This window comes from Schistocerca serialis, chromosome 2, assembly GCF_023864345.2.
Source record: "Schistocerca serialis cubense isolate TAMUIC-IGC-003099 chromosome 2, iqSchSeri2.2, whole genome shotgun sequence".
In the NCBI taxonomy this organism is placed as follows: Eukaryota; Metazoa; Arthropoda; class Insecta; order Orthoptera; family Acrididae; genus Schistocerca; species Schistocerca serialis.
Window position 1 is genome coordinate 824,645,975 of NC_064639.1, and position 11,723 is coordinate 824,657,697.

Genomic DNA, 11,723 nt, shown 5'->3' on the forward strand with positions numbered 1-11,723 from the left:
ATAGAAATTGTGGAAATCTGTGAAGTGTGGTGACAAGAAGAACAAGAGTTCTGATCAGGCCAGTAAGGGATTGTCAGTAGAAAATGAAATAGGGGTAATGGAGGACTAGGCCTAATAAGTAATAAGACGCACTACGGCTAAGCTGTTACGAACGCCACAGAGTACGCGTTATCGTAGCCAAGATAGCTATGAAGCCAACATCCGTCAACTAGCTCAGAAGGTGAAGAAGAGACTGAAAGAATGTATGATTCAGATTATTCAGACAGTTAAGGGATACGAAAATTTAATTGTGGTAGTGGAATTCGTTAGTGGAGGAAAGAAGAGAACGTAATAGGAGGATATGGACTGGGCGGAAGGAACGAAAGAGGTAGTCGTCCGGTATAATTTTGCACAGGGCCTAATTTCATCGCTAACACTTGGTTTAAGAAACCTTAAAGAAGGTTTGTACTATCATTCCTCCACGCCCATTAATAGCTAGTACATTGATTTAGAACGGAGAGGAGAAAGACAACAAAAACAACCAAGGAACGTTTTTTAGAACGAACTATCTGATGCCGTGAGCGGCGGAATAACTGGGATACATGATCGAGTGATAGCAGAAACCTACCTGCTCGTCAGTTCACTCGTTTTCGATCTACGCAGCTTTCACTTGTTAAAACCTACCTGCGCTCACCTGGTCTGCGTTCGTTCTGAAGCTGCGCTCCTACTGGTGTGGCATAACTGCTCGCTGCATTTCCAGTAAAATGCAGGGAGACGTTCGTATACCATCAAGTAAGTAACACACTACACTGGTGAAACCACGCTATATTGTCGAGGCCCTATGTCCAGTGTGCTCCCTGCCGCCGTTGGATAAGCAGCTGCCAGCAGCAAGTCGTATACTCCTAGCTCACTTATTTGTTACATAGTTTAATTCTTAATTTCTTTGCGTGTTTTTGGTACTTGCATTGTTTAATTCATAAATTTCGGGCGTATTATAGTATTTGAGAGTTGTAGCATCGCGTTTTAGTACCTGAATAGTGTAAAATCGCGTAGTCTTCTTCCGCCGCCGAGCAGTGCCTCAGCAGTGCGCAAGTGCAGCATTACTGCATCTACTAGGCAATCTTGTATTTTAAAACCGTTTAAATTTTGTGTCGAATTGTTTGTGCTCTCTGTAGATTAGTTCAGACGTTCTTTGCACAACAGTTTTTAGCATGGATAGGGACTGCAACTGCTGTGTTCGTATGCAGGCTGAGTTGGCATCCCTTCGCTCCCAGCTTCAGGCAGTGTTGGCTTCGGTCACACAGCTTGAGGCTGTTGCCAATGGGCATCACTGTGGGGGTCCGGATGGGGGTTTGTCGGGGACGGCCAGCTCGTACCACACATCCCCCGATCGGACTACGACTGTGGCTGCCCGGGATACTGCCCACATTGAGGCTTATCCCTCACCTGTGGTAGAGTGGGAGGTCGTCTCGAAGTGTGGCAGGGGGCGAAAGACATTCCGGAGGGCTGAACGGAAGGCCTCTCCAGTTTTTCTGACGAACCGGTTTCAGGCTCTGTCTCAGGCTGATACTGATCTTCGGCCGGACATGGCTGCTTGTCCTGTTCCAGAGGTTGCCCCTCAGTCTGCAAGATCCGGGCGGTCGCAGAGGATGGGCTTACTGGTAGTTGGGAGCTCCAACGTCAGGCGCGTAATGGGGCCCCTTAGGGATATGGCAGCAAGAGAGGGGAAGAAAACCAATGTGCACTCCGTTTGCATACCGGGGGGAGTCATTCCAGATGTGGAAAGGGTCCTTCCGGATGCCATGAAAGGTACAGGATGCACCCATCTGCAGGTGGTCGCTCATGTCGGCACCAATGATGTGTGTCGCTATGGATCGGAGGAAATCCTCTCTGGCTTCCGGCGGCTATCTGATTTGGTGAAGACTGCCAGTCTCGTTAGCGGGATGAAAGCAGAGCTCACCATCTGCAGCATCGTCGACAGGACTGACTGCAGACCTTTGGTACAGAGCCGAGTGGAGGGTCTGAATCAGAGGCTGAGACAGTTCTGCGACCGTGTGGGCTGCAGATTCCTCGACTTGCGCCATAGGGTGGTGGGGTTTCGGGTTCCGCTGGATAGGTCAGGAGTCCACTACACGCAGCAAGCGGCTACACGGGTAGCAGGGGCTGTGTGGCGTGGACTGGGCGGTTTTTTTAGGTTAGATGGCCTCGGGCAAATACAGAAAGGGCAACAGCCTCAAAGGGTGCGGGGCAAAGTCCGGACATGCGCGGACCAAGCAGCAATCGGTATTGTAATTGTAAACTGTCGAGGCTGCATTGGTAAAGTACCTGAACTTCAAGCGCTGATAGAAAGCACCGAAGCTGAAATCGTTATAGGTACAGAAAGTTGGCTGAAGCCAGAGATAAATTCTGCCGAAATTCTTACAAAGGCACAGACGGTGTTTAGAAAGGATAGATTGCATGCAACCGGTGGTGGCGTGTTTGTCGCTGTTAGTAGTAGTTTATCCTGTAGTGAAGTAGAAGTGGATAGTTTCTGTGAATTATTATGGGTGGAGGTTACACTCAACAACCGAGCTAGGTTAATAGTTGGTTCCTTTTACCAACCTCCCGACTCAGCAGCATTAGTGGCAGAACAACTGAAAGAAAATTTGGAATACATTTCACATACATTTTCTCAGCATGTTATAGTCTTAGGTGGAGATTTCAATTTACCAGATATAGACTGGGACACTCAGATGTTTAGGACGGGTGGTAGGGACAGAGCATCGAGTGACATTATACTGAGTGCACTATCCGAAAATTACCTCGAGCAATTAAACAGAGAACCGACTCGTGGAGATAACATCTTGGACCTACTGATAACAAACAGACCCGAACTTTTCGACTCTGTATGTACAGAACAGGGAATCAGTGATCATAAGGCCGTTGCAGCATCCCTGAATATGGAAGTTAATAGGAATATAAAAAAAGGAGGAAGGTTTATCTGTTTAGCAAGAGTAATAGAAGGCAGATTTCAGACTACCTAACAGATAAAAACGAAAATTTCTGTTCCGACACTGACAATTTTGAGTGTTTATGGAAAAAGTTCAAGGCAATCGTAAAATGAGTTTTAGACAGGTACGTGCTGAGTAAAACTGTGAGGGACGGGAAAAACCCACCGTGGTTCAACAACAAAGTTAGGAAACTACTGCGAAAGCAAAGAGAGCTTCACTACAAGTTTAAACGCAGCCAAAACCTCTCAGACAAACAGAAGCTAAACGATGTCAAAGTTAGCGTAAGGAGGGCTATGCGTGAAGTGTTCAGTGAATTCGAAAGTAAAATTCTATGTACTGACTTGACAGAAAATCCTAGGAAGTTCTGGTCTTACGTTATATCAGTAAGTGGCTCGAAACAGCATATCCAGAGACTCCGGGATGATGATGGCATTGAAACAGAGGATGACACGCGTGAAGCCGAAATACTAAACACCTTTTTCCAAAGCTGTTTCACAGAGGAAGACCGCACTGCAGTTCCTTCTCTAAATCCTCGCACAAACGAAAAAATGGCTGACATCGAAATAAGTGTCCAAGGAATAGAAAACCAACTGGAATCACTCAACAGAGGAAAGTCCACTAGACCTGACGGGATACCAATTCGATTCTACACAGAGTACGCGAAAGAACTTGCCCCCCCATTCTAACAGCCGTGTACCGCAAGTCTCTAGAGGAACGGAAGGTTCCAAATGATTGGAAAAGAGCACAGGTAGTCCCAGTCTTCAAGAAGGGTCGTCGAGCAGATGCGCAAAACTATAGACCTATATCTCTGACGTCGATCTGTTGTAGAATTTTAGAACATGTTTTTTGCTCGAGTATCATGTCGTTTTTGGAAACCCAGAATCTACTATGTAGGAATCAACATGGATTCCGGAAACAGCGATCGCGTGAGACCCAACTCGCTTTATTTGTTCATGAGACCCAGAAAATATTAGATACAGGCTCCCAGGTAGATGCTATTGTTCTTGACTTCCGGAAAACGTTCGATACAGTTCCGCACTGTCGCCTGATAAACAAAGTAAGAGCCTACGGAATATCAGACCAGCTGTGTGGCTGGATTGAAGAGTTTTTAGCAAACAGAACACAGCATGTTGTTATCAATGGAGAGACGTCTACAGACGTTAAGGTAACCTCTGGCGTGCCACAGGGGAGTGTTATGGGACCATTGCTTTTCACAATATATATAAATGACCTAGTACATAGTGTCGGAAGTTCCATGCGGCTTTTCGCGGATGTTGCTGTAGTATACAGAGAAGTTGCAGCATTAGAAAATTGTAGCGAAATGCAGGAAGATCTGCAGCATATAGGCACTTGGTGCAGGGAGTGGCAACTGACCCTTGACATAGATAAATGTAATGTATTGCGAATACATAGAAAGAAGGACCCTTTATTGTATGATTATATGATAGCGGAACAAACACTGGTAGCAGTTACTTCTGTAAAATATCTGGGAGTATGCGTACGGAACGATTTGAAGTGGAATGATCATATAAAATTAATTGTTGGTAAGGCGGTTACCAGGTTGAAATTCATTGGGAGAGTCCTGAGAAAATGTAGTCCATCAACAACGGAGGTGGCTTACAAAACACTCGTTCGACCTATACTTGAGTATGGCTCATCAGTGTGGTATCTGTACCAGATCGGGTTGACGGAGGAGCTAGAGAAGATCCAAAGAAGAGCGGCGCGTTTCGTCACAGGGTTATTTGGTAACCGTGATAGCGTTACGGAGATGTTTAGCAAACTCAAGTCGGAGAGACTGAAAGAGAGGCGCTCTGCATTGCGGTATAGCTTGCTGTCCAGGTTTCGAGAGGGTGCGTTTCTGGATGGGTATCGAATATATTGCTTCCCCCTATTTATACCTCCCGAGGAGATCACGAATGTAAAATTAGAGAGATTAGAGCGCGCACGGAGGCTTTCAGACAGTCTTTCTTCCCGCGAACCATACGCGACTGGAACAGAAAAGGGAGGTAATGACAGTGGCACGTAAAGTGCCCTCCGCCACACACCGTTGGGTGGCTTGCGGAGTATAAATGTAGATATAGATGTATTAAGTTGGGATACAGTAACAATAATACAAACGCAAAGATAAAGGCGCTATACACCACAATTCACGGAGCTTGTTCTGTAGCCGCAAAATCCTACTAATATGCCTACTAATTTTCCGTAATTTTGACACTCTAGCGATTCCATTTTGGGATCACACAATGATACTGGTGCAACGCGCGACTTTACAGATGAAACGCGAGGATAGTTCTGTACTTGCTTGGCACTGAGACAAGCAATTTTCTCCAAGACGATATAATCTGACAGTCACAATCGTGAGCACAAGGCCATCAGCGACTATTTAACACAGCACTCAGAAAGTTCACAGCAGGATAATAACGCGACATTAACTTCGTTCATCTGATCTAACCACGTCTAAATCTGTAGTTAATGTCTCTGAGAATGATCTCACCCACAATTTTAAAAACACACAACATATTCAGTCCTACACATCGAAGTGCAGGCTACTACACCAGTGATAAGTATAATTAATTGTGAGGCAATAATAGTTCGGGTGGAGACTTCAAAATTCTTAGGTGTCCATACTGATGAGAATTTAAACTAGAAAAGCACATTTTGGAACTCTTAAAACAACTTAGTTCAGCCACCATTGCACTTAGAATCTTTGTTATTCTTAGGGAGAGACAAATCAGTAAGTTGACATATTTTTCATATTTTCATTCGATAATGTCATATGGAATAATGTTCTGAGGTAATTCATCTTGAAGAACAAAAATCTTCATAGTTAAAAAACGTGCCGTTAGGATAATGTATGGTGCTCACGTACGATCATCTTATAGACACCCGTTTAAGGAGTTGCGCATTCTTGCTACTGCTTCACAGTATATTTACTCACTCATGAAGTTTGTTGTAAATAATGTACTGTAGTACAGAAGGAAACATGATGTACATAATTTCAGTACCAGAAGGAAAAATGACATCCATTACACCATATAAACGTTGTCTATAGCACAAAACAGGCTGCAACTAAAATTTTTGATCACTCACTCAGTGATATGAAACGGTTGACAGACAGGAAAGTAAAATTTGAAAACAAACTATAGAAATTTCTTCTTAACAACTACTATTCCGTAGAAGAATTTCTATTAACGTAATGTGGGAAAAGTGGTTGATAGTATTTACTTACTCATATCTGTATATTTAAGAAAAATAATTTGCGATATATCGTGCAAAATTATTCACGGAACATGAAACTAGATAATAGAGTCAAAAATAAACTTGTAAACACCAATTACAGTCACTTCCCACGCAACTGCACATATTTTGACTTTGCAAACATCAGATGACCTACCAAAAAGTTTATTACACCACTGAGGTGGAGCTGCCTTTAGCTGCAGGTCCGTCCGCAATCAACACCCGCCGTGTTCTGCCTTGAACATGGATGGGCCTTCGACTTCTATTAATAACCATTTAGCTGCCTGTGACGTCACGCACGTCACTTTTCAAGCAACTGGTGCTAACTGTGTCTTAGTTATAGTTTTTTCAAACCAGTTTCTTGCTACGTATCCCTCTATTTTCGCCTGAGAGCTGGAACTGAATCGGCCAGTTAAAATAGATGTCTCACATGTCAGTAAATTGCTATTTCCGAAGTAAGGTTTTATATTAGAATCAGGGTACAAAACAAATCCGGCATCCTGAGCCATCTCTATTTTACAATCTGGTGGTGAAGAAGAACTGATGGAGACAGTTAAGTAGTCTAATAAGTCATATAAGTAATTATAAATAATGGGGTAACCATCTACGAAATATATTAAAATCAATGTTGGCAGTCTACAATGGGTTTCTGTGAATTCGTCTTTCAAAAGTAGAATAAGTACTGCCAGAGTAGCCAATCACGATGGATTTAAAAATCCCATACAATTTATTGCTGTATGTTTCCCTATTTTCACCAATAGAGTGCGGGGGATGAATCGGCAACTTCAGTTAAACGTCTCAGTTGCTGTAAACCCAACTTCCCAACTCATGTGCGTTTAGGGAAATGTATATGAACACCAAGAACGAGTCTCCATCGCTGTCTGACAACATTAGTGAATGGTATCCAACCAATATTAGAGACTGAATTTTGCAAAAAAATAAAACTGGTAACTTTCGAAGTTCTTGTCTACAATGAAAAGACAGTGCAAAAAATGTGCTGTGATAAATGTTGCTTCAAAGAATGATGATTATTGCTTCAAATGGTCAATTTTAGGTGCTTTATATCAAGCAAATACTGACGTGAGCCATGCGCATAATTATCGTCCAAAGTCACGTGCATTAAACCCTGTGTGAACATTTCATTTACAACTGAATTGAACCATGTGGAAATATCTGACACCAACAATGAAAATGTATGTGTTAAGGTGTACGGTACACAGTACACTGGGAATTAGTGGATGGTTATGGGAGGGACAGAAGAATATAAAGGAAAAAAGTTTCAAACGGCTCTGTTATGTGTCACAATAGTATACGAACATGAGAATCACGTGAATCTTTAATGTTGCTAGTCGAAAATATAGAAATGTAACATTTCTCTTACATACAAAACCTTTTGAGGCTAGCGCATAGTACTGTTACTGCTTATGAACATTCAAATGTCTAAATGTGTGTGGATTCCTATGGGACCAAACTGCTGAGGTCATCGGTCCCTAGACTTACACACTACTTAAACTAACTTACGCTAAAGACAACACACACACCCATTCCCGAGGGAGGACTCGAACCTCCGACGGGAGGGGCCAACCGGTTCGTGACATGGCGCCTCTAACCACGCGGCCACGCCGCGCGGGCTTACAAACATTCAGCGGAATTATGTCAGCGCTGTTTGTGCTGTTTTCATTTTAAAGAGAAGTTGGCTGTGAATTCAGTTGATTCTTTGCAAGTATCAGGCCAGAAACATTTCAACTCATGTGACAAGCAAATAAAACTACCATTTGTCGTATACACAGACATTGTAACTTCCTAATCGTAACATTATTCCTATCTTGCCAGAGGTGTTTAATCTCTTTCCACACGTTGTCTTTACTTTGCTCTTGTGCTATGTTCTGTAATGACAACGAAATAAAATTTTCAAATGCAGCTTGTTGAATGTACATGACGCTGAAATTTGCTTTGCAGAAGTTGGTTGCGATTTCTTGCTGATTGTTGCTGAGAGAACGAGATAGTGCGTCCGCTACAATATTTTGTGTGCCGGGAATGTGAACTATTGTAAAATTAAATTCCTGCAAATAAAGCTTCCATCTGCTTAATCTATCGTGTGTGAATTTAGCCGAAAGTAAAAATTGTGTCGCTCTGTGGTCAGTGTAGACGGTGGTATGTCTTCCATAAAGAAATTGTCGAAATCTCGTAAAAGCCCAAACAACACATAATGTTTCCAGTTCTGTAACGGAATAATTTCGTTCAGCTGGTGACAAAATGCGACTTGCAAATGCGATGTTTTTAATTACTGTACAACCATCTTCTTCAATTTCCCGAAAAATATGTACGCCTAAAGCGGTGTTGGAACTGTCGATGGCAATGGAAAAATTTCTGGTAAGATCTGGGTGCGATAAAAGTGGTGCATTCAACAAAGCATGTTTTCAAATAACATTCTCGTGAACAAGATTCTGTGTGTCAAAATTATTGCTTGCGATACTGGAATATACAACCTGTATTGTATCTAGTCAAATTCTATCTGACGTGTTATTATTTTCGGGAGGATTCTGTGACATTTCAACTATTTGTACTGTTCTGTTATTTCTTCCAGACGTATCACGCTCTGGATGATACCTACTGTCTGGTTCATTCATGAGAATATGTTCCTGTGGATGATTTTGCTGTTCGTTAGATCGACTGTTATTAAATGTACGTTGAAAATTGTGCTCATTATTTTTACGTCTGTCATGATAGTCATTTGTATACGGTGCATAGCGGTAGAGATTGAAATATTGTGTTTTCTGCACGTAGTTATTTCATTGCTGCCGTGCGTTACTATTTGTTGGAGCTGAGACTATACGTGCACGCGGCGAAACATTAAAGCTTGGTTGACCTTGTGGACTACATTGTTGGTTAGGTATGCTAACCGGCTGACTTTCATGCTGTTGCGAAGAAAAACCTCTGTTGTTACAAAAAATGCGTTTGCTGTTAATTTTACACATACTGATGATTAAAATTTTCTCTGATATTAAAGTTCTCGTAGTCGTCATTTCTGGAGCGTCTAAAGAAAAATCGTCACTTTCGGTATATACTTGGCTTATCGTGTTTTCTTGACTTATTTCTTAATCCTAGGTAGAGCAATAGTTAAAGAGCTGTTTTGATAGATATGAAGGATGGTATAAGAGAAGGCAGCAGTGCAGAAAACTAAAGATGAAACAGCACTACTACAGCTCGGGGCCCTATGCACGCTACGGCACATATTCATTAAAGCGTAATGAATCCCCTGAGGTTAATTAAGCACTGCAAATAAACTTCAGCTTTTGTGTTACAGGCAATGACGGTAAAAATTCAGAAATAAATTGCTGTATCCGTGCTAATTCAAGTTATTGCATTACACGAAATGTTGGTAAATATTCAAGAGCAAATTGTCGTATCCAGTTCAAAGCTAGTTTCTGCGTTACAGGTAATAGCGGTGAAAGTACAAAAATAAATCGACGTATCCAGTTCAAATCGTGTATCTGTGCTCTGTCATTATTAAATTCCTTAGATTTTTTTACATATACAAATTGCTCGTAATCTAGGTTCTCGTCACTGAATTTAAGAACACGTTCAGGTTTGTGTGAGAATCTGTTTGTCTGTGTCTGTTCTAAATCTAACTCACGTACTCTCTGTACATTACCTAAATTATACGCGCTGCGTGAGTCTGACAAATGTTCGCAAAGTGGCGTCTGCTGTGATGTGTTATTAACTGAAATATTTTTTATCTCAGTTACCTCTTGCTGTAAACTTGACAATTTTCTACGCAATGTGTTATTAGACGAATCGATCTCATTGATTGTCTGCTGTAAATTTTGGAATTCAGGTGTTTGGTTAAACAAAATCGGTGCAGTATCGTCTGATTTGCTGTCATTATTGCTTTCAATAATATCAATACGACTGGCCAATTCATCATATTTTTCAGTCAGTATTTTTGCCTGATCATCATATTTACTGTCAGAAGCATTAATCTGTTTTTGTAATTTACGTGTGATTTCGTTCAATTTTTTAACGTCAGCTTTGATGCCATCGGAATCCTGTGTTAGCTCTAATTGTTCGAGTATGTCGGTCACTGTTTGAAAATCCACTGAGTGTGTATCTGTTTTTGATTTAAGATCAGAAATTTCATCACGTAATTCTATGTTCAACTGTTTGATGGTATTAATTTCGTCGGACACTGTAGCAATATTGTTGACTACGTATGTTTTTGCTTTCGCGAACAATTTACGTTTGTCTTCTTGTCTCTGTGCTGTGATTGTTTCCATTACTTGTCGTTTTACTTTATTCTGATCCTGTATAAATTTGCGGAAACGCATATCACTGTTTTATATGTGGTGATTAAACCGTTCGTCAAGCTGAGTGTTCTGTTGGTCGAATTTCGCGTCTATCTTTGCAGCCATTGTGCGCGAAAGTTCTGCTGTCATTAGTTTAAACTCGTCGCGTAATTGTGTAGTCTTTTCAGAGCATTGTTTAGCGACTGCGCTAATTTCGTCTCTAAGTATTTCTGTTGTAGCTGTTTGCATTTCCCTTAATTCTTGAGCAACAGATCTAATTTCTTCGCTACTTTTTCTTGAAAAAGCCTCAATTTCCTCGCGTAACTGTTCCTTAGTGTCATGACACTGCGCGGCAACGGCTCTAATCTGCTCATTAAGCTGTCTGGATTTGTTGTCTAATTTTTCATTTAACTGTTTGTTCTGTTCACTAAGTTGTTTGTGATTGTCGTCTTGTCTTTCATTCTGTTGTTTGGAGTTTTCCTTAAGTTGTTGTTTAAAATCTTCACTCTGTTGTTTGGAATTGTTGTCTATTTTTTACTAAGTTGTTTGATATTTTCATTATTTTGTTTGTTTGATTCAAGAACTTGTAGCAATAATGCCATCATTTGATCCGAGCCTAAATTAGCATTTATATTCTCTGTGCTGTTTGATGGCGTACCTGGAATTGTCGCGTTTTGTGTAACCAGTTGGTTATTCTGTGATTCTTGAAAAGGTTTGCTAATCGGATGCGCACTGTTAGTCACTACCTCGCAATTAAATAAATCCGTCGTACTTTCAGTACACTGTTCACTTTCGTTATAAATAATCGTCTGTTCATTACGTAAATTATACAAACCGGGTGTGTTAATCTGGGCAGCGCTCATTGCAACAGAAGGCCCCGCGTCATCAATTGTCGTCAAATTAACAGAGGAGACAATTGAGTTCGTTTGTTCATCATTAAGATGCAAATCATCATTAGTGGTTGGAACGCACTGATTGTCAGTGAACGCAGGATTGTCATCATTACACTGCGTGTCACAAGTACTATCGGTGAAGTTGTTTAACTCGGTTATTTCACTCATTATACTTCGCGATGCACTATTCACAGTCTTTCGCGGCATTTTTACAATAGTCACAACTATTTACAAAATAAAAAAGCACAATTCATAAAGCAACAAACACAAATACAACAGAGAGCAACGAATTGCCGATGATCTGTGGAAAGAAAGTCACAAAATTAGTAAAAGCGTTG